At 39.5% G+C, this 22,988-nt stretch overlaps 1 long non-coding RNA gene across 1 annotated transcript; it reads left to right on the top strand.

The window, feature by feature from the left end:
• Positions 1-8,553: 8,553 nt before the first annotated feature.
• Positions 8,554-21,892, top strand: LOC118491086. Its single transcript, XR_004890321.1, has 3 exons — positions 8,554-8,564; positions 15,483-15,487; positions 21,248-21,892. It is a non-coding gene; the product is annotated as an uncharacterized LOC118491086 (long non-coding RNA).
• The last annotated feature ends 1,096 nt before the right edge of the window (positions 21,893-22,988 follow it).

Here is a 22,988-nt window from a genome sequence, read left to right as displayed (position 1 = left end):
AATTATTTGGTAAATATATTCCTTCCCAAGGATGGGGGTTTTAATACATGTGCGTTTATACAATTCCAAGACTTTCTTATTAAGTCCCACTTAATAAATATACTCTAATTCTTTTGTCCAAAATATTCTATCTCCAAATTATAAATATCTTTCCCAAAAATATTATATTTTATTTCATTTGTCTAAAATACTCTACTTCCAAAATATAAATATTTTTTCCAAAAATATCATATTTATTCCATATAATTTTCCCCAAAATAACACTCGTCAAAATACACACTTATGAGTATTTTCTAAAAATGCGTGAGTTATGTTTAAAGATCGGGTGGTATTAATAATACCGTTGTAACTTAATATTTATCGTGAAGGCGTTCGCATTATTTTGGAGTTGTTAACATTTGGTAATATTATTTTTACTCTAAAAATAATATTTAGATAGTTTGCAAAATAATCACAAAATTTACGCAAGTCTTGTTATGAAAATATGTATTCTAAATATATATATTTTAGCAAGTTTATTTGTGAAAATCCCACCCCCGACACTTAAAAAGTTTTTTAATAAAAATCGTGGCGAAAGTTATTTGGGAAAACAAGTTAAAAATATAGTCATAACACTTGTGATAAAAATATTTACAAGTGTTAGATTTTTGAAAAAAAATTCGCCAGAGTTTCCCCTGTAACTGGAGGTGGCCACGCTTTCAAGCGTATCATTTTCTTTTAAAATTCAAATCAACAATTTTCTCAATCAACACTAAACAATATTCAAACCATCAAACTAGTCAAAATAGATATAAATCGCAAAAATACATGAACTTGTGGTTAATATGTAGTAATTTCCCCATATTTTTAGTAGACCTTTTTGTAAATGAACTCGGTTTCTTGTGAATCTCGTTTTTAAAGAAAATACATTTCCACAACTTCTTGTCAAAATTTACAAAAATAATTCTTTGTCAAAACTTCTTGTTTCACAAGTGTCTACACACTCGTGTGTTCCCAAAAATCACCCTTGTTTATGAAATATCCGGTTTAGAAAATATGATTTCACTTGACACTTACTTTTTCAAAAATACCACTTGTAGATCCTTATATCTACTAGTTTAGAACTTCATTTCATAAGAAATATTGTTTTTACACAAGTTCATGTTTAATAGTAGTAGTGTTCTTCATCTAACCTCTTTCACACTTTAACATACTCTAGGTCATGTTACATGAACATGACTTAGCCGGGTTAGATGACGATCCGAGCTACTACTAGCATAAATCAACACTAAATATTCATAATAAAACAAGTCTCACAAGTTTTACACAACTCTATTGCCTTTATCCAACATGTTTAACATCTTTGTAAACTTTTAGTATGTAATCTTGTATGTTCGTGATTTTTAACCGACAAAGTTCATTTTAACCACTTTAGAATAGATCAAGAAGGCGTTTAGAGTCACTTACTACTAGCTCAAGGCTAGGGAAGAAACTAGTCGGAAATCGGGTGGATAAAAGCAATGTAGCGAGGTCCTTCGCAATCCGAGTGCACCGAGCTTCCTTATACGCAATCCTTAACCCTTGTATATACTTGGAATGTCTTGTATGAAATCGAAAATGATGCATGGGTGGTGCTTGGTGTTCGGCCAAATGGAGCAAGAGAGGAGAGAGTAGAGTTTGAATTTTCTAAGTGTGGTGAAGTGATTAGTGGACCATGCTTGATACTTATAGACAAATCTTTCCAATTTAACCAAAGGTTATAGTGTCCACTTGATATTACACAATTAAGATTATTTTAATCTATAAAGGACAAGGGGTGTCCCCCTAGGGGACGATTTCGGTTAAGGGGGGGGGGGGGGGTTCATAGTTCAATTTCAACTATATAGTTAGGATATAGTTAGATAATTAGGAGGTTAACCCGGTTACTAGCATGTAGTGAGTTGTGACGGGTGTTAGGGTATTCGGGGACCCTAACTGGCTCAGAAAAAGAAAAAACAATGTTAATGACAATATTTTTATGTTCCGGGCGTAGTCCGGTTGTTCGGTTGGATAGTGATCCGTTAAAGTGCTTAACAAAGCTTTAAAGTGTCGTAAATGCTATTTTTAGTGACACAACTTATTCCCGACACTTTGGAAAGTGTCTAGTAATATTTTCTCATGTTTTGGCACTTTATTAGTTAGCTTAATGCTGAATTTTTATTTAAAGTGCTGAATTTTGTATTTAAAGTACGTTTTAGGCACATCCGGTCACTATAACTATCACCTAGTGACGCAGTTCTACAACCCTCTTAGCCCTACACTATCTACTTGTGTAGTAAACTATCTCTGGCTTATACAGGCCTTAGAGGCAGTGCCTGCCTGGTGCTGGCTATATCAGCATGTTAAATGGGTTATCCGTTCATTGTGATACTGTGCTTTTGTGCATCAAGGTTGTCACTAAAGCTCTGTACGTAAATGATAGAGTGACAGCAAATAAAGTATGAGGCCCGGTTATATATTTTTCAGAAATCATGTAGTAGTTTATTTACAACTGCAAGCAAGCACAGTAATTGAGTAGTAATTAAGTATAAATTAATCGTACGGATACCTGAAATTTTTAGGGTTGTCACATTCTCCCCCCGTTAAAGAAATTTCGTCCCCGAAATTTGTACTACCTTAACTCCTTATGGTTACGTCACACATGTATGTTTATAAATAACATCAAGGTAGATAATCATCAAACTAAATCAAACCTTACTCACATTTGGTGGGTCCAAGACTATATCAACCCGAATTCTAGGGTTAAAAGATGTGTGCGCATAGTAGTTGATGTCAGAGGTACAAGACGTACTTGACGTATAACCTAATGTAACCCAGCTAGCGGGGGGGTTCCACAAAGAGGAGCCTTGACTAAGAAGACTCTCAAACGATCGATCGCAATGTGCAAACGAGTTTTCACGAAACATAGCACCCGCTATATAATTTCAAAAATCCACAACTCAAATATAATAGTAAATTGATCTGTCAACTCCCGAGTAGATAAATGGTAAAGTTTAGTGTTTTGACATTCTTAAAATTCGAAAGTACGCTGAATGAAATACAGGCGAATCGGGTATATCACGGTTCGTAGTTGCATCAGAAATGTTTAAAAGATAAGTCAACAATAGTTGATGTAGTTTTGTGTGAAACGGATGACCATGATTAGCATAAGCCACAAGTTTGTAATGACACCACAAGGTGTTGCAATGACATAATTCCATAATTGCGGTGATTGAACAAGTTCACCGTGTTTGTGATCAGATGAAAGTGTACTAAAACAAACCGGAAGATGAAACTAAGTACTGCAAGACATTTGATTGATAACGAGAGAATCGTTAGGAGGTACACCATGATATGAAATGAATTTATGTACCTTTGACTCAGCACGCAAGTGTGTTGAGAGTGCTTTAATTGTGGTAAACAAAACGGATTTAGGGCAAGTTGTCAAATTATCAATTAAATCTGTGTACGAAGTGAGTAGTCAGATAAGCGCAAGCTTCAATTCTGAGAAAGTATCACTGTAAGGTGCCGAAATCTATCAACGATTTAGTGGAGTCATAGACCAAACAAGTCTACTACGACTCGAAACAAAAGAATCTGTGCCAAAGTATTAGAATATGATGCTCTCAATACATCATATAATACATCATATGGTGTCTCAAATCAAACATGTGAACTGGATAAGTTCAAGCAGTTGAACATAGTTGTAACCCAACAATAAACGTACATATCAACAAGGAAATCTTGACATGATAGTAAACACGTAACTTGAAAGAGAGTGGTTTCATGAAAGTATGTTGACTTGATAACAACAGAGTCATCAATGACAAAAATGTAGGTTATTTGAATCACAAACTAGTAATTAGCTCTGGCAACGTAATATCTGAACTTTAATGGAGTGCTTATTCGAAATGAAACCGCATGCGTAGCAAACGGTGCATGGGTTATACATAAGTTTTCAACTGATGAAGCGGTGCGCTTCTACCAAAAGAGAGAAGTGACCAAGTATACGAAGCAAGCATGTGTTCGCTCTCAGCGAAGGAAAACAACGTGATGCAACTACTTGAGGGGAGTAGAAATGCAAATTTCTACTTGTTAGAAGTGAAAGTGAAGACTTCAACGGAAGAAAATTTAAGTACTTTCGGTTTCGTTAACTGCAATGACAAGTTGGCCAAGTTAATGATGTTTGATTGAGTTGACAGATATGGTTCCTAGATGTAAGGCTTCTAGTTTCTCCGGATTCCGCATCGCGTGTGGATCTGGTTTATACATTGTGTAGGAAGCAGCATTTGTTTATGTCTAAGCACAATCATTGTCCCACAATTTCATCCTGGTATATTCCCTGAATTTCTCCACTAACGATGTTCAATCGTCGATCAGTTGTGTAGTAGTAGTTGGGTCCTCATAGTCAGTTATGTAAGAGGTTCGTTAATCCTTAGCAAGAGTCACTGACTCTGGTGGGATAGCTCGTTCAGCTCCTGGTAGTTGACGTTTACTTGAAAATCATCATCCTTCTTTTTGACGAGCAGAAATGGGGTTACCCAATAGGGAGTCTTGGTCTGTTATCTTCCTTCTCTAGCAACCACTGAGGTTACACTGGCAATAGATCTAGCGTAAACCTACGCTCTCCAAGTTCCCTCTTGCCAATTCCACCTACTTCGTTGGCTTCCACTAGCTTCCCGTTAGCTAGTACTATCGTGTGCGGGTTATTTATCTTACTTGCTACTAAACCAAGTATACTCTTACTCTAGAGATACGAAGCTAAAATTACAGCAGTATCAAGTAGCGCAAATGCATAGCATTGAGTAATATGGGACGTACCGATATCCATGCTTGGATTCCTGACGTGCTTCCCTAGCCCGGTGTTAGAAATCTTTCCCATAATTTTGTTTAATCTCTCTTGGGCAATCTTTCCTATAGTGCTTCATATCCCCGCAGTTGTAACATCCCTTATCTTTTCCTTTTCCTTTTCCTTTCTTTCCATGCTTCGTCTCACGCCAACACGTTTCCCTGTTGTGTCCCACTTTGCCACAGTTGTCACACTTCCCATTTTTACATCGCCCAATATGATGGCGTCGGCACCTGTCGCATTTAGGTAGTTTACCCATGTACTCTTTTCTCTTTTTTGCCTTGTTGTCGCTACTCATTTGGGTACCCTGTTTGAAATTTGCTAACTTTCTATTGTTATCCCCAGATGACTCTATATGAGTCTCCTTCTTCTCCTCGGAGGTTGAAAATTTGTTCATCCTGATTGCTTCTTCAGTTAAGGCCACACTTAGATTGATGGCCTCCGCAATCGTTGCAGGCTTTGATGTCGTCACCATGCTCATGATTTGAGGTGCCAATCCCCAAATGAAACGCTCAATCTTCTTAAACTCTAGATCTACCATGTATGGAACAATACGCGACAGAACTTGGAGCTTCTCCACGTACTCAGCTATTTTTGGACCTTCCATCTTCAAGTTCCAGAACTCAGTTTCCACCTTCTGGCTTTCTGTTCTTGAGCAGTACTTTTTATGCATTAGCTCTTTCAGTTCGTCCCATGATAAGGCATATGCAGCAGCCTTGCCCATCGTCTGAACCTGGAGTTTCCACCATGACAGAGCCCCATCTCGAAACAGCCCGGAAATGTACGTGACCTGATCCTCTGGGGCGCATTTGCTCGCACGCAAATCAGAATCCGTCTTCTCAATCCAGCGCATGAAGGCTACGGCACCCCCAGTGCCATCGAAATGTAGGGGCTGGCAGCCCAAGAACTGCTTGTAGGTGCAGCCGTTGGGTGGTTTATTTCCGGAGGTACCTCCGCTGCGCTCGGAGCAAAAGGCCTCGTACTGTGCGATGAACTATAAGAGGCGTTCTTGAAATTCCGCCTCTGTCGTCGGCAGAGGGTTGTTGGTATCGGTGTTCCCTCGAGTCGACATCTTCCTAGAAGAGAGTCGGTTAGGTCGGGTCTTAGTAAGGACACGAGCATACAAGTCCCTATTTAACGAATAAGACCTCATAGGTATATTACGTTTACGTAAATACGCAGTTGTTTAACAATTAATCACATATTATCACAGTTATAGCACAGCTTGCAAATAGGAACGTAGCAAGTAAACATGTGGTATTATAGTTATAGCACAAATATGTAGATCATCAACATGCTTAGTAAGAACATAGCGACGATATTTTTCGTCAGTCATTAGTCATAAGTATTGTCGCGTGCTTAAAGATGATCGGGCTTTCATTATCCTCCAGCCGCAATCACTGTGTCTTACAAAATGCATCACAACAGAAGGGACACAGGGTCACCCTACCCTTGTCCAACAAGTATATCAGTGCATCACAATTACGTGGTCAGAAGTGATCCTCAAAAGTCTCCGCAATCCCCGCTTATCATTAGCATCTTTTCCCAAGCGTAATGCAATCCGCTTAATCCAGAAATCAACTATACTGGTGACTGAGGTGGAGGAGGAAAGAAAAGTATACTGTTAACGTGCGTGAGTCCCTCCTCGAGCTTGTATATACATTGAAGTAATTATTTGGTCTGCCGCTCGATAGTTTAGAAATGAACATCAGAATCCCAGGAATGGTGAAAGAACAAAGGTCAAGAACACAAAGGAGTCTTGATGTATGCGGCGGATCAAAGCATGTTGGTGATAGACAGGCTGGAGAACGTGGTATTTTGCATAAACTTTTCAGACAATATGTGGTCTTGTGATGTAGACACTCAAGTCATGTTTTTGGTTATGTAATGTTTTAGAGTTGAAGTTGCCAATTGTGGCGTCAGCTTAAGTTCCAGCATTCTATGACTCATATCCTTAACTGTAGTTGATGTTACAGGAGCAACTCATCTCGCGTGTGGCCTTTATAATGTAAGGGTCTAACTTCAGCACAGTGTACAATAGGAATCATCGAGATGGCTCGTCCGACGTTGTAGAGGTGAATGTAGCAAATGGTGCGACCTGTGCAGTTGGGAACATGCTGTTGTAGCAGATGAATCGTTATGCGGGTGCTGACCTGAAGTACCTCCCCGAGGTGCGGTTATATTCTGAAAGGAAGCTATAGGCATCTTGGCGCAATGGACGTTGGTCTTCATAGGGGAAATGAGCAACGTCAGCAGTTGCGGATGTAAAAACGAACATCTCACAAATGAGGAGATTGGCCGATGCACGTAGATATAAGGGGTGCAATGTATGGCAGACCAAAAAGGAACAGGATCGTGATCACGTAAAGGTGTAGGTTCAGCAGGCGCAACATCAAGCTGACCCAAATGGTGTAGCAGCTGGCTCGAGTGCAGGCTCTGGGTCATGTAACGGTGTGGTGAGTATCAGTGGTGAGTGTGGGAACAAAGGTGCTTCCATAGGAACTGAAACAGGAGCTGAAACAGGAGTCACAAGGGGGCGTCACAGGAAACTCGAAAGGTGGGTGACCATCAGCATCGTCTATCCACTCACTTCAGGTGTGAGCGTGTCGATGACCCAAAAGGTGCATGATCGAACCGTACAGGCACAGGGTCAGGAAGAGGGGCGACAACAACAGGCTCAGCGGGAATATCAGCAATGTGAGGGGCATCAACATGAGCGTCAACAGCATGCTCATCCTCCAATAGTGGAGCAACAATAGGATTATCGTCGATACATCATCAATCAAAGGATCAACAGCGGGTACAACAGCATGAATAGGGTCATGCTCGAATACAGGGTCTGGAGCAACTACTGGCTCGGGGCCATTGCAGGCTCCGGATCGTCAAACGTCATCTCAAAAATCTGCGGGATCAGCAAACATGGGGTCAATAGGGTCCCTCATGGGCTGATCTAAGTGAATAAACTCAATGTCATGATCGGGATCAAAGCCCGGTGGGAAAACAGGATCCGAATCGTCATCAACGTCATGACCATACTCAAAGCTAGGGGCAGGGGAAGGTGCAGCGGATGATGCCATATCGGGGTCCGTGCCGTGCGAAATGATGTTGCACTCCCTGCGCATGTGAAGGTGCAGATGTCACAGACTCAAAGGAGTCGGGGTCGGTGAGTGGATGGGTGCCTCCTCCGCAGGAGCATCAGCGAGAAGTAGGAGATCACCAGCAGCAATAAGGGCCTCACCCTCCAAGTCATCCTTGAGTGGGTCCTCATCAAACAAGTCGACGTTGTCGTCGGCGATTACGTCAAGGGCATATCAACAATAGGGTAAGCGGCAAGGGGTACAGGGGCAGGGGTCACCGCGAGCGGCAACTGCCTAGTGATAGGGCCATCAGCGGGCTCAGCCACGTCATTGGGCAGCGCAAATAGCTGGAAATCATCATTGTCCGTGCTGGTAGTATCTGAGGTATACACCTCGTGCTCTGATGAGACTATGCCGTCTGATACTATGGGCATGGGGTCTGTGGTGTCCGACTCTCCAAGGCCGGATGAAGGCAGGTCGTCTGTTATACAAACACGCATAAGCACACATAATCAATCACATAGTCAAATAAACATATTAGTCACCAATACGCAATCAAATAGTTCTCCTAGTCCCACTAGCCTCCCAGCCTCCCAGACTGATCTTCCTAGTCCCACTAGCCTCCCAGACTGCTCTTCCTAGTCCCACTAGCCTCCCAGCCTCCCAGACTGCTCTTCCTAGTCCCACTAGCCTCCCAGCCTCCCAGACTGCTCTTCCTAGTCCCACTAGACAACTACCTCGGTTTCCCAGACCGAGCCTCAGCCTCCCAGACTGAGCCTATAAATAATAAATAAAATGTGCTCAACATTTGTTTGTAAAAACGTTTTAGATCTGGACTTAAGTGGTATGCAATGTAAAAATTTTTTCGTGAGAGCCCTAGTGATCATAGTCTAGACTCGAGAAAGAATCCTAGTTCGCTATGCTTAGAGCTCTGATACCAAGCTGTCACACCCTGGCTTTGCGGAAGCATGGTTAATTTGGTGTGACTTCTTAATACCATAGCTTAATCATAACAAAGCTATATGAAAATGAAACCATGCAAGATCATTCATTGATTTAAGTTTTAAAACAAAAGTAACATAACATTGTCTTAAGGCGTTGACTCATGCAACGGACACTACAACCTGATAACATAAAAACATTGTTTGAAAGACACAACACCAACATGAAATAAACGCAGTTTAAGGACTGTGACTCGTCCAGGTAAAAGTCACATCCCCTAAACTTGGATGACCTCGAAACTCTTATGCAGCGGGAAAACGTAGCATACCGCGCCAGATCTTTAGTTCCCTGAAATACATGTAAGTTGGAAAAATCAACAAAAATTGTTGAGCGAGTTCATGTGTATGTGAGTTGATATAAACCTTTGTAAAATGTCTGTATGTATGAAAATTCCTGGTACGTAGCAATAAGGAAAAAGAGATCAATTAATGTGTAGCTAATACATTAATAAGTGAAATGGCCTAGGAAGCACTCAAACCTGTAACGCGTATTTCATATCGGTCCTTCTGACGGAACGACATAGTCACCACATGTAGCCACACGCTGGCTCATGTGTGGGGCTCGCAACACCCGATAGATCTATCACTCATGCCTCTCGGTCCTTATACAAGGATTAATGGTCTTACGATAATAGCCTACCCATTCACATGATCTAGGTAATAATCCTCCTTACGCTATCCATACCATGTAAAAAGTACTTGTAATCATAGTAACATGTATTTCACCCCCGCAGTTTAGAAAACTGAAAACAGTAAAGAGAAAAAAAGGGGGGGGGGACATGAACTCACCGAAGTGCGTCTCTAAAAAGTATCTCCCAGTCAACCTGCTGTGCGACGACCTACACGTACTAACTTCTATTAGACGGACGACTGTGCCATAGCTTAAGGGTTAATGTCTTTGGGAAATAGTTAGGCAACTATTTCGTAATTACACTTCGGAATTATTTGGTAAATATATTCCTTCCCAAGGATGAGGGTTTTAATACATGTGCGTTTATACAATTCCAAGACTTTCTTATTAAGTCCCACTTAATAAATATACTCTAATTCTTTTGTCCAAAATATTCTATCTCCAAATTATAAATATCTTTCCAGTAAATATTATATTTTATTTCATTTGTCTAAAATACTCTACTTCCAAAATATAAATAATTTACCCAAAAATATTATATTTATTCCATATAATTTTTCCCCAAAATAACACTCGTCAAAATACACACTTATGAGTATTTTCTAAAAATGCGTGAGTTATGTTTAAAGATCGGGTGGTATTAATAATACCGTTGTAACTTAATATTTATCGTGAAGACGTTCGCATTATTTTGGAGTTGTTAACATTTGGTAATATTATTTTTACTCTAAAAATAATATTTAGATAGTTTGCAAAATAATCACAAAATTTACGCAAGTGTTGTTATGAAAATATATATTCTAAATATATATATTTTAGCAAGTTTATTTGTGAAGATCCCACCTCCGACACTTAAAAAGTTTTGTAATAGAAATCGTGGCGAAAGTTATTCGGGAAAACAAGTTAAAAATATAGTCATAACACTTGTGATAAAAATATTTACAAATGTTAGATTTTTGAAAAAAATTTCGCCAGAGTTTCCCCTATAACTGGATGTGGCCACGCTTTCAAGCGTATCATTTTCTTTTAAAATTCAAATCAACAATTTTCTCAATCAACACTAAACAATATTCAAACCATCAAACTAGTCAAAATAGATATGAATTGCAAAAATACATAAACTTGTGGTTTGCGTAAAATATGTAGTAATTTCCCAATATTTTTAGTAGACCTTTTTATAAATGAACTCGGTTTCTTGTGAATCTCGTTTTTAAAGAAAGTACATTTCCACAACTTCTTGTCAAAATTTACAAAAATAATTTTTTGTCAAAACTTCTTGTTTCACAAGTGTCTACACACTCGTGTGTTCCCAAAAATCACCCTTGTTTATGAAAGATCCGGTTTAGAAAATATGATTTCACTTGACACTTGGTTTTTCAAAAATACCACTTGTAGATCCTTAGATCTACAAGTTTAGAACTTCATTTCATAAGAAATAATTTTTTTACACAAGTTCATGTTTAATAGTAGTAGTGTTCTTCATCTAACCTCTTTCACACTTTAACATACTCTAGGTCATGTTACATGAACATGACTTAGCCGGGTTAGATGACGATCCGAGCTACTATTAGCATAAATCAACACTAAATAATCATAATAAAACAAGTTTTACAAGTTTTACACAACTCTATTGCCTTTATCCAACATGTTTAACATCTTTGTAAACTTTTAGTATGTAATCTTGTATGTTCGTGATTTTTAACCAACAAAGTTCATTTTAACCACTTTAGAATAGATCAAGAAGGCGTTTAGAGTCACTTACTACTAGCTCAAGGCTAGGGAAGAAACTAGTCGGAAATCGGGTGGATAAAAGCAATGTAGCGAGGTCCTTCGCAATCTGAGTGCACCGAGCTTCCTTATATGCAATCCTTAACCCTTGTATATACTTGGAATGTCTTGTACGAAATCGAAAATGATGGATGGGTGGTGCTTGGTGTTTGGCCGAATGGAGCAAGAGAGGAGAGAGTAGAGTGTGAATTTTCTAAGTGTCGTGAAGTGATTAGTAGACCATGCTTGATACTTATAGACAAATCTTTCCAATTTAACCAAAGGTTATAGTGTCCACTTGATATTAGACAATTAAGATTATTTTAATCTATAAAGGACATGGGGTGTCCCCCTAGGGGACAATTTCGGTTAAGGGGGGGAGGGGGGTTCATAGTTCAATTTCAACTATATAGTTAGGATATAGTTAGATAATTAGGAGGTTAACCCGGTTACTAGCATGTAGTGAGTTGTGACGGGTGTTAGGGTATTCGGGGACCCTAACTGGCTCAGAAAAAGAAAAAACAATGTTAATGACAATATTTTTATGTTCCGGGCATAGTCCGGTTGTTCGGTTGGATAGTGATCCGTTAAAGTGCTTAACAAAGCTTTAAAGTGTCGTAAATGCTATTTTTAGTGACACAACTTATGCCCGACACTTTTTAAAGTGTCTAGTAATATTTTCTCATGTTTTGGCACTTTATTAGTTAGCTTAATGCTGAATTTTTATTTAAAGTGTTGAATTTTGTTTTTAAAGTACGTTTTAGGCACATCCGGTCACTATAACTATCACCTAGTGACGCAGTTCTACAACCCTCTTAGCCCTACACTCTCTACTAGTGTAGTAAACTATCTCTGGCTCATACAGGCCTTAGAGGCAGTGCCTGCCTGGTGCTGGCTATATCAGCATGTTAAATGGGTTATCCGTTCATTGTGATACTGTGCTTTTGTGCATCAAGGTTGTCACTAAAGCTCTGTACGTAAATGATAGAGTGACAGCAAATAAAGTATGAGGCCAGTTATATATTTTTCAGAAATCATGTAGTAGTTTATTTACAACTGCAAGCAAGCATAGTAATTGAGCAGTAATTAAGTATAAATTAATCGTATGGATACCTGAAATTTTTAGGGTTCTCACAATTCAAGTGTTAGAAAATGATTGGGGGACTTGTTCTCCACACAAACCAGCCCATAGCATGAAAAACCATTGATCAAAACCATCAAAATCGAGCTAAATGACCAGATTCAATGTTTCTGGCTGATGCGCTCTCGCTCCCCGCGTAAGAATTAAGCTTAGGCTTACGCCGCAGGCCTAGGGACTTTGACAGATTTACACTTTTAGCCCCTACATGCCCAAAACTTGGTTTTCGATGCATTTTTGACACGTTTAAGCCCCGTTAACCTCATTTCAAGGCTCTAAAATAAATTTAAAGTATTGGGAACTCAAAACATGCTCAAAAATATCTCGGATGTCGGTTCGTTCGGTCGTACGGTTGCGTTATTCGCTTAATTACGACGGAAGTCGTAACAAACGCAAAAACGATCCAAATTAAGCGACGAAAGGAATTTTATCATGCCAAACACTAAAATAAAATATTTTAATGCTTAAATAAATTTTTGGGTGTCCGGATATATTCAGAACGTAAGATATGCGCGAAAATGCAAACTTGTGCACTTTTTGACGCTTCTAGTCCCTATTGATCAATAAAGTTTATTTTAGCATACCAAACCCCCAAAGCCTATTTCTAAGCTATGTAGAGGATATTTAGGGTATGTTTAACTTATGATCAAGTTCCAGAAGGTTCATTACTATACAAATCCGTATAGTTTTGCAGTTTGACACAATTAGTCCCTGCGATGGAACAAACTTGATTTCAACACACCAAACCATCCAAAACTCATTTCTAAGTTATGTGGAGGTTATTTAAGGTATGTTAAGCCTATTTTACTATTCCGGAGTGTTTGTTGCATTAAACTGGTTATATTTACGGGTCAGATCGCGTATAACCTTCCAAAAAGCGATTTAAAACCCGAAATCGAACAAGAATTGACATGTGCAAACGATACACATATTTATACAACTCCCAAGTATGAAATACAATATTTCATTGGTTTGGTATTTGTTTGATGATTGAAGTGACACAGATGTCACAGTCTCCCCTACTTTAGGAAATTTCGTCCCGAAATTTAATTCTAGAGTAAACTTGTGAAGACAGCTGTGACGGTTTCGCTTTCAAATAAATCCATTGAACCCTTAAGTAAAACTCTGGGCCAGGTTAGGATTCTTAGCGAAATTGACAACCCTCAAAGTGAAGTCCTTGTAGTATCAAAACATGGGGTTTCAAACTACGGACAAAGGAACGTTTCTTATGAAGACTTATCATAGGAAACTTGTGTGTGCTTGAATTCAGAATTGGGGAGTGTAAGATAAAATGACATTGGTCAAGGTCCAAGACTTCTCCCGTATCATTACTCTTGTCACTATAGGTCTTAACACATGACAAAACTTCCTGTGGTTTCTGTGCACTGAATTCCATAATTATGTAGGCCTCCATAATTACGTAATTCCTTGCACAGTCCGCACAGTTCATTTCATAATGCGTAAGGGAAAAATCAATTGAATAAACATGAAGCGACTTGACTAGACCACCAAAGGATCTTTTTAACTAGATCAACGAACGATCTTTTTAACTAGATCAACACATGATCTTCTTAACTAGACCGTCGTACGATCTCCTTAAATAGACCACTTAAGGGATCTTTTCAATTATATCATCACATGATATTCCTAACCAGATTTTCAAATCAATCTGTTTAACTAGACCACTCGAGGGGTCTAATTATAGAATAGTACTTTAAAACCCAAGGGACTTTACTACAACGTTGAAGTCCATTAAGGATTTAAGATAGTACCTTTGGATATCCTACTATGAATCCCTCATATGAGATATGGAAGATTCTACGAGGATTTGGATGGATCACATAAAAACACAAAACATATAAGAAAACACATAAGCACATATTCACATAATTAGTTAACTTGATCTTTAATTTGTTATCTTTGGTCATGGGTTTAAACATAAGAATCTAACTATGGAGATAGAAAGATCTTAATAGGAATTCGGATTTATCCTTATTGAATCGTAATATACGTATTAAGGCATATGAATAATTCAATTTAGGTCTCTGATTTGATTGATAATCATCCATAAGGATCTAAGTATGAGGATAGAAAGATCCTATTTTGGAATTTGGAATTTTTTGTAACGAGAGGTGTTTCGACACCTTGCACTAGGCGTGCTTAAGTCGATACACAAGGTAGAAAGTTCATGAGGTTGAGGTGCTAGATATACCAAGCGACATATGAACCAGAGTTTGAAGGTTTGAACAGCAGCAGGATTTGTCACAGCTTTGCTTTGGATTGCAAAGCGGTACATGTTAACCAAATGTCCCCATCGCCCACTGTGCGTACATTTGAAATAGAGTATCTGATTTGGATGATGACGGTTGCATTGGTTGCTCTAAGGAGCGGTTCCCTTGTATGGCTTCATCCCTGAGACGAGTCATGGTGATAGCTAAATCAACAGCCTTCTGGTAGTACGACGCCTAATTAATGGACAAATGCAGCACCTAGTTCGGACATTGTTGTTGCGATGAAGAGGCACCATGAAGAAAATGGGAGACATGGGAGGAAACAAAGGAAATGAAAACAGAATAACAATGCATAAAATTGCGATCATTTGTTTGTAACCTCAGGCAAACAAATGAGACGGTGACTAATCAAAGTAAATGGGTCAATATAATGTATCGCGAAGACATGATCGCCTATAAGTGGACACTCACCCCAAGAGTTTCCAGGTAAGAGTGACTGGTCCGATACTGCGGATTTGTACGAACACTCTAGCCTTAGACAGAAGACCCAGGGTACAGGCATCCACCCTTCCAGTTTGCACCTGTTCATATTATTTAGACCAAACTTTGACGAGATTTTGAAAACTTAGGGTTCAAAACCTAGTAATCAATCATCCTAGAACAGATTATTAGTTTTCAAAGCAGATTCAAGATTTATGTTCTTATTGTGCTTCTCACCTAAGGATAAGTGACGGTATTGTTTTAAAACTAAACACAAGATAACTTGTGTTAGGGTCCTAGGAAGGTTATAGTCTAGGTCAAAGCATTACTAATAACCTAATTCCCTAAAACCATTGGCTCTGATACCAACTTTTCTGTCACACCCCGACCACGTAAAACAACAAAACGTGGCGGAAACGTCGGGGAGTGTTGTAACAGAATCATTGTTTCACAACCATGGAATAAATAATTTTGTTTTATTGAATAAATGAACTCGTTGTTCGAAAACAATCAAATAAGTACAACTATTATCTTTCAAGTTTTAAAGTCGCTAAGGCACGAGTCCCTCCTAAGTGTAGCATATATCATCAATCATCACAAAGCAGGACCTGAAACATGTGTAAAAATAGGTACGTCAGCATAAAAATGCCTGTGAGATACATAGGTTTTATTGATTTAGGATTCATGACTTATAAGTTTAAGGAAAATGTTTTAATGAAAGTAGTCATGATCCTTGTAAAAAGTTTTGTTTCCAAAAATGCATTAGTTTTGATAAAAGGTTTGTAGCATATACAAAATATACTTTGGTTTAAGAAAGTCGAAATAGTAATATATTAAAATATATTTTAGATCAAAATCGTTAACACAAGTGTACTAAATAACGCCACGGTATGTAATGTGATGAAAACACTTATATATAAGAAGTACCAGCGGCGTATCTACCATGTATCCATCACATTACACCCGTCCCGTTATCTAAACACTAACCAAAACCCAATTGTTAAACAGATAGTATATTAAATATACTTTAGTTGTTAAAATAATTTTCAGTAGTATATCAAAAGTATACTTTGGATTTATAAATAACATATTTAAACTATGCTTTGGTTATGAAAATAACATATTAAACTATGTTTTGGTTTTACAAATAACATATCAAAATATGCTTTGGGTTTTAGAAATAACATATCAAAATATGCTTTGGATTTGATAAATAAAATATTTGTCGGTTTTGTACAGTTGCGTTGTCGTACGGTTGTTTGGTCATACGGTTGCGTTGTTCGGTTAATTACGACGGAAGTCGTAACGAACGCAAAAACGATCCAAATTAAGCGACGAATGGATTTTTATTATGCCAAACACTAAAATAAAATATTTTAATGCTTACATAAATTTTTGGATGTCCGGATGTATTCAGAACGTAAGATATGCGCGAAAATGCAAACTTGTGCACTTTTTGACGCTTTTAGTCCCTATTGATCAACAAAGTTTATTTTAGCATACCAAACCCCTCAAAGCCTATTTCTAAGCTACGTAAAGGTTATTTAGGGTATGTTTAACTTATGATCAAGTTCCGGAATGTTCGTTACTATACAAATCGGTGTAGTTTCGCAGTTTGACATAAATAGTCCCTGCGATCGAACAAACTTGATTTCAACACACCAAACCATCGAAAACTTATTTCTAAGTTATGTGGAGTTTATTTAAGGTATGTTAAGCCTATTTCACTATTCTGGAGTGTTCGTTGCGTTAAACTGGATATATTTACGCATTGGTGCGCGTATAACCTTTTAGAAAGCGATTTAAAGCTTGAAATCGGAATTAAATCTAATTGAAAAAATCACCAAACACAAATGCACACATAATAACAAAAAAACACATATAATAACACCAAATCACATTGTTTTATTAATAACCAACATTGTTTTACATTGAACCATGACTATAGAACACAGTTGTCACAGTCTCCCCTACTTCAGAAAATTTCGTCCTGAAATTTTAACTAGAGGAAGATTGTGAAAACAAATGCGGATATTTTTCCGTCATCTGGTCCTTACGTTCCTAAGTAAACTCTGGGCCGCGTTTGGACTCCCAACGAACTTTAACCAATTTAATCCGTTTGTTCTTCAACTGTTTGAAAGTATGGTCCACGATCTCCACGGGTTTCTCGACAAAGTGCATCGTTTCATCGATTTGGATCTCGTCGAGAGGAATGTGAAGATCAGCATCAGCTAAACACTTTCGCAAATTGGACACGTGAAAAGTCGGGTGAATATTCCCAAGCTCTGGAGGTAGCTCTAGTCGATAGGCAACCTTCCCAATTCTTTCCACAATCTTAAATGGTCCCACATATCGAGGTGCAAGTTTTCCTTTCTTTCCAAATCTCATGACTCCTTTCCAAGGTGAAACCTTGAGTAGGACACGGTCTCCGACTTGAAATTCTAAGGGCTTGCATCTTATATCCGCATAACTCTTTTGACGACTTCGAGCTGTCATAAGATTATCGCGGATTTTCTTGATTTTGTCTGTTGTTTCCAGAACGAGCTCTGGTCCAGTAAGCGAAGCTTCCCCGATCTCATTCCAATAGACAGGTGAACGACATTTTCGACCGTAGAGAGCTTCGAATGGCGCCATATTGATACTAGCGTGATAGCTATTGTTGTAAGAAAACTCGATCAGTGGCAGATGAGAATCCTAATTACCATCAAAGTCTATCACGCATGCTCTAAACATATCCTCCAAAGTTTGAATCGTTCACTCAGATTGACCATCTGTTTGGGGATAATAAGCAGTGCTTAGATTCAGTTAGGTTCCGAAAGCAGATTGCATGGTCTTCCAGAAATGAGATGAAAACCAAGCATCACGATCAGAAATGATATCCAAGGGCACACCATGTCGTGATACAATCTCATCAACATAAATCTTTGCAAGTTTATCAGCAGATAGATCCTCGCGAATTGGAATAAAATGAGCTGATTTCGTTAATCGATCGATAACGACCCAAATAGCATCATGACCTTTAGAAGTACACGGTAATTTAGTGATGAGATCCATCGCAATGTTCTCCCACTTCCAAACCGGTATCTCTGGTTGTACAAGCAAGCCAAAAGGTCGTTGATGTTCAGCCTTGACTTTGAGACAAGTTAGGCATTTTGATACGTACAAGGCAACATCCTTCTTCATACCAGGCCACCAGAACTTAGTACAAAGATCCTTGTACATTTTATCAGCACCAGGATGGATAGAATATCGAGACTTATGAGATTCGTCCATTACCAAGGTGCGAAGATCTTCTTGTTTTGGAATCCACAAACGATCCTTGAAGTAGAGCAAACCATCGTCCTTCCTTTCGAGCTTAAGCTCAAGTTGACGTGGCAATTCCTCACCTATCAAATTTTGTGAAACACAAAACTGCTGAGCTTGAAGAACACGAGTTTAAAGATCGGATAGCGTTTGAACAGAATGAAGCTTGACTCGCTCTTTTCGACTGAGCGCATCGGCTACGACATTCGCCTTACCAGGATGGTAACGAATCTCGCAATCGTAATCGCTTAAGAGTTCAACCCAACGTCGTTGCCTCATGTTCAGCTCTTTCTGATTGAGAATATGCTGAAGACTTTTGTGGTATGTGAAAACCACACACTTCGTTCCATAGAGGTAGTGTCTCCAGATTTTAAGCGCGAAAACCACAACACCTAACTCAAGATCATGAGTCGTGTAGTTCTTCTCGTGAACTTTCAGCTATCTAGATGCATATGCAATAACTTTGCCTCGTTGCATGAGGACGCAACCAAGGCCTAAGTTGGACGCATCGCAGTAGACAACGAAATCATCGTTTCCATCGGGCAGAGATAGAACAGGAGCATTACATAGCTTCTGCTTCAGCGTTTGAAACGCTTCTTCTTGCTTGGGTCCCACTCAAAAGGCTTATTCTTCTGAGTCAAAGCAGTGAGTGGAACGCGCAATCTTTGAGAAATTGGAAATGAATCAATGATAATAACCAGCAAGACCAAGAAAAGATCGAATCTCTGTAGGTGTTTTTGGTGTATTCCAGTCTTTAATAGCAACAATCTTGGATGGATCCACATGAATGCCCTGCTCATTGACTATATGACCCAAGAATTGAACTTCTTTAAGCCAGAATTCACACTTGGAGAATTTAGCAAAAAGTTGTTCCTTCTTAAGGAGTTCCAATGTTAAGCGAAGGTGTTGCTCGTGCTCGGCTCGAGACTTCGAATAGACAAGAATATTGTCGATGAACACAATAATGAACTTGTCTAAATAAGGTTTACAGACCCTATTCATTAAGTCCATAAAGCTAGCTGGAGCATTCGTCAAACCAAGAGGCATGACAGTGAACTCATAATGCCCATATCTTGTGCGGAAAGCAGTTTTGGGAATATCTTCTTCGAGAACACGAAGTTGAATATCTTCTTTGAAAAGCATGAAGCACCTTGCAGCTGGTCGAAGAGATCATCAATTCGGGGTAGGGGATATCGATTCTTGATGGTAAGCTTATTAAGCTCTCGATAATCGATACACATTTGAAAAGATCCATCTTTCTTTTTCACGAAGAGGACAGGAGCTCCCCAGGGCGAAAAGCTCGGACGGATGAATCCTTTATCAGATAACTCTTGAAGCTGCTTCGATAACTCTTGCATCTCCGATGGTGCAAGACGATAAGGCGCTTTTGCAATTGGGTTGGCATTGGGTACAAGGTCAATATGAAACTGGACTTGACGAACTGGAGGCAAACCAGGCAGTTTATCAGGAAACACCTTTGGATAATCCCGAACAATCGGAATATCCTGAATACTCTTGCTCTTGTCTTTCTCCTCGGTGACATGTGCCAGAAAAGCAACATATCCTTTTCGTAAATACCTTTGGGCTTCCATACACGACATAAGCTTCAATCCACCTGAAGGTTTCTCACCACGAACTTCCAAAACATCGCCAAAAGACAAAGGAATACGAACAATCTTATCGAAACAAACCACCTCAGCGTGGTGTTTGGTTAACCAATCCATTTTTCTATCATACGCGTCAACGCGCGTATTTTCAGTAACCATATCAATCCTTTTAATTGGGGTAGCGTGCATCACATGATAGCCCTATGTGTTGTTTACAACACTTTAGCATGCTAAAGTATTAACATACATGTACTTACCGGATTTGCGATCAAGCCTCGAACCGAACACCAATCTTTATCAAGAGCATAAGGTTTAAGTCCAAGCATAGTTTTCCCCACCATACTGTCAGTGTGTATAATACGTCATTGAACCCCAATCCTCGATGCCAACCTAATTATGACTTTTGGATCGCAATTATCATGGCTATCGAAAACTGAGTAGGAGTCATGGAGTAAGTGAACAATTTGTAGCCTTTATAGTTGTCAGCTTTCGCATCGCCCGGTGTGTTTTGGGAATCGCTTTGTGCATTTGGTTGCCTGCCATGCCTCTTGGCATACGGTGGGGGCCACTTGCCGGGTGGTTTTCGGAAACATCCACCGTAAAGGTGCATGAGTTGTGTTTGGTTTGTTACGGGTAGTTGGCTCTTTGCTTGCGCAACAACTGCCACCTGACTTACCTCTTCAGATATTTGCCTAGGCTTGTATAGCCTAAGCAGATTGTGGGTTTCCTGTGTTGCCTACCTACGTCATGGAATTGTCCCGATCGATCAAAGTTGCTTTCATCTTGTGTCGTCTTGATGGCATAAGATGAACCATAAAGCTGTCTCTTTGCACCGCATCGTTAATGCATGCATTGATGTTGTGGCCCATTGAGCATTGCTTGTTACCTTGGATACGGAACCTTATGTGGGCATGGGTCCTCAGGGTTCCTTTCAGCCCTCGTTTAGCGTTCGCGCTTCTCTTAGAATGACTGCCCAGCTGGAATGGGAAGCCATTCTGGATGGGCATTGTCAAAGAGGAATGCATCCTGCCAGTAGTCATATGCTTTTCTCAAAGATTAAGCCATGCATGTGTAAGTATGAACAAATTCAGACTGTAAAACTGCGAATGGCTCATTAAATCAGTTATAGTTTGCTTGATGGTATCTTGCTACTCGGATAACCATAGTAATTCTAGAGCTAATACGTGCAACAAACCCCGACTTCTGGAAGGGATGCATTTATTAGATAAAAGGTCGATGCGGGCTTTGCCCGTTGCTGCGATGATTCATGATAACTCGACGGATCACACGGCCCTTGTGCCGGTGATGCATCATTCAAATTTCTGACCTATCAACTTTCGATGGTAGGATAGTGGCCTACTATGGTGGTGACAGGTGACGAAGAATTAGGGTTCGATTCCGGAGAGGGAGCCTAAGAAACGGCTACCACATCCAAGGAAGGCAGCAGGCGCGCAAATTACCCAATCCTGACACGGGGAGGTAGTGATAATAAATAACAATACCGGGCTCATACGAGTCTGGTAATTGGAATGAGTACAATCTAAATCCCTTAATGAGGATCCATTGGAGGGCAAGTCTGCTGCCAGCAGCCGCGGTAATTCCAACTCCAATAGCGTATATTTAAGTTGTTGCAGTTAAAAAGCTCGTAGTTGGACTTTGGGTTGGGTCGGCCGGTCCGCCATCAGGTGTGCACCGGTTTACTCGTCCCTTCTGTCGGCGATGCGCTCCTACCCTTAACTGGGCGGGTCGTGCCTCCGACGTTGTTACTTTGAAGAAATTAGAGTGCTCAAAGCAAGCCTACGTTCTGTATATACATCAACATCTGCTAACCTCCTATCTACTGATCATACAAACTGCTGACCTACAACTGCTGATCAAGACAAAGACTGATGAAGAACTAAAGCTCTGCTGCTCAATCTACTGCCTTGTTTTAAGCACTGCTGTCGAGTGGTGTGCTACTCCTATAGCGCTATATATGTTAAGTTGAGGGCTTAGCAAAGTTAATGACATAAAGCATGTATAATCTAGCATTAACCTAAGTAAACAAGTAGCATGTATAACGGATTGAGAGCATAAAGTATGTTTTAAGTGTGTGAGTGTGTATTTTGTATAATGACATGTTACAACCCAAAGTGTCTTTAAAAGTAAATGGGTCAAGTGTACTCACGGTTTTGCAAGTCTTGAACTTGAGAATCCGCGAGTGAGTTGTTTGTTGATTAGGGGGTTGGAACACCAAGTCCTTCTACACGAAGTAAACAAGGCGTATGAGTATCGGAGTATATTTTAAGGATCATGAACAAATTTATGATGTTTTACAACGAACAACAGCTGCAATGTCAAAGTTTACTGAATGGATGGCTGCAAATGAAAGGTATGAGTTTGGCTGGAAATTGACGTATGCCGAATACCCAACTTTGTTTACATGGCATGAGAAGGAAAGAGTGTGGGAGCCCCGTAAAGGTTCATTTCAAACTACTGGACTTGTATATTATGTAAGTCCTACGATGGGTGAAAAGTATTATCTTAGAATGCTATTAAATGTTGTGCGTGGTCTGAGAAGTTTTAAAGAGATTCGAACTGTTGACGGGGTGGAACATCCAACGTATATGTCCACTTGTAAAATCACATGCAAGGGCATGCAAGACCTGAATACATGGCCCCCACTGCTGGAAAAAGGCATAAGATTCGAAGACATAAAAGTTGCATGGTCAAAGCCTAAGAGTTCACAAAGTTTTGTCTTCTGATGAAGACTTACGGACCGCAAGAAGACCACCTTACGGTCCGTAAGGTGGCAGAGCTGGGCGAAAATAATTAAAAGGCGGATACGGACCGCAAAGCCAAGGGCTTATGGTCCGCAAAGTTTGTAATTTTCGCCCAGCTCCGCCACCTTATGGACCGTAAGGTGGT

Source organism: Helianthus annuus, chromosome 4, assembly GCF_002127325.2.
Source record: "Helianthus annuus cultivar XRQ/B chromosome 4, HanXRQr2.0-SUNRISE, whole genome shotgun sequence".
Taxonomy (NCBI): Eukaryota; Viridiplantae; Streptophyta; class Magnoliopsida; order Asterales; family Asteraceae; genus Helianthus; species Helianthus annuus.
Note: the sequence above shows the minus strand (reverse complement) of the source record. Positions and strands in the feature narration are given on the sequence as shown.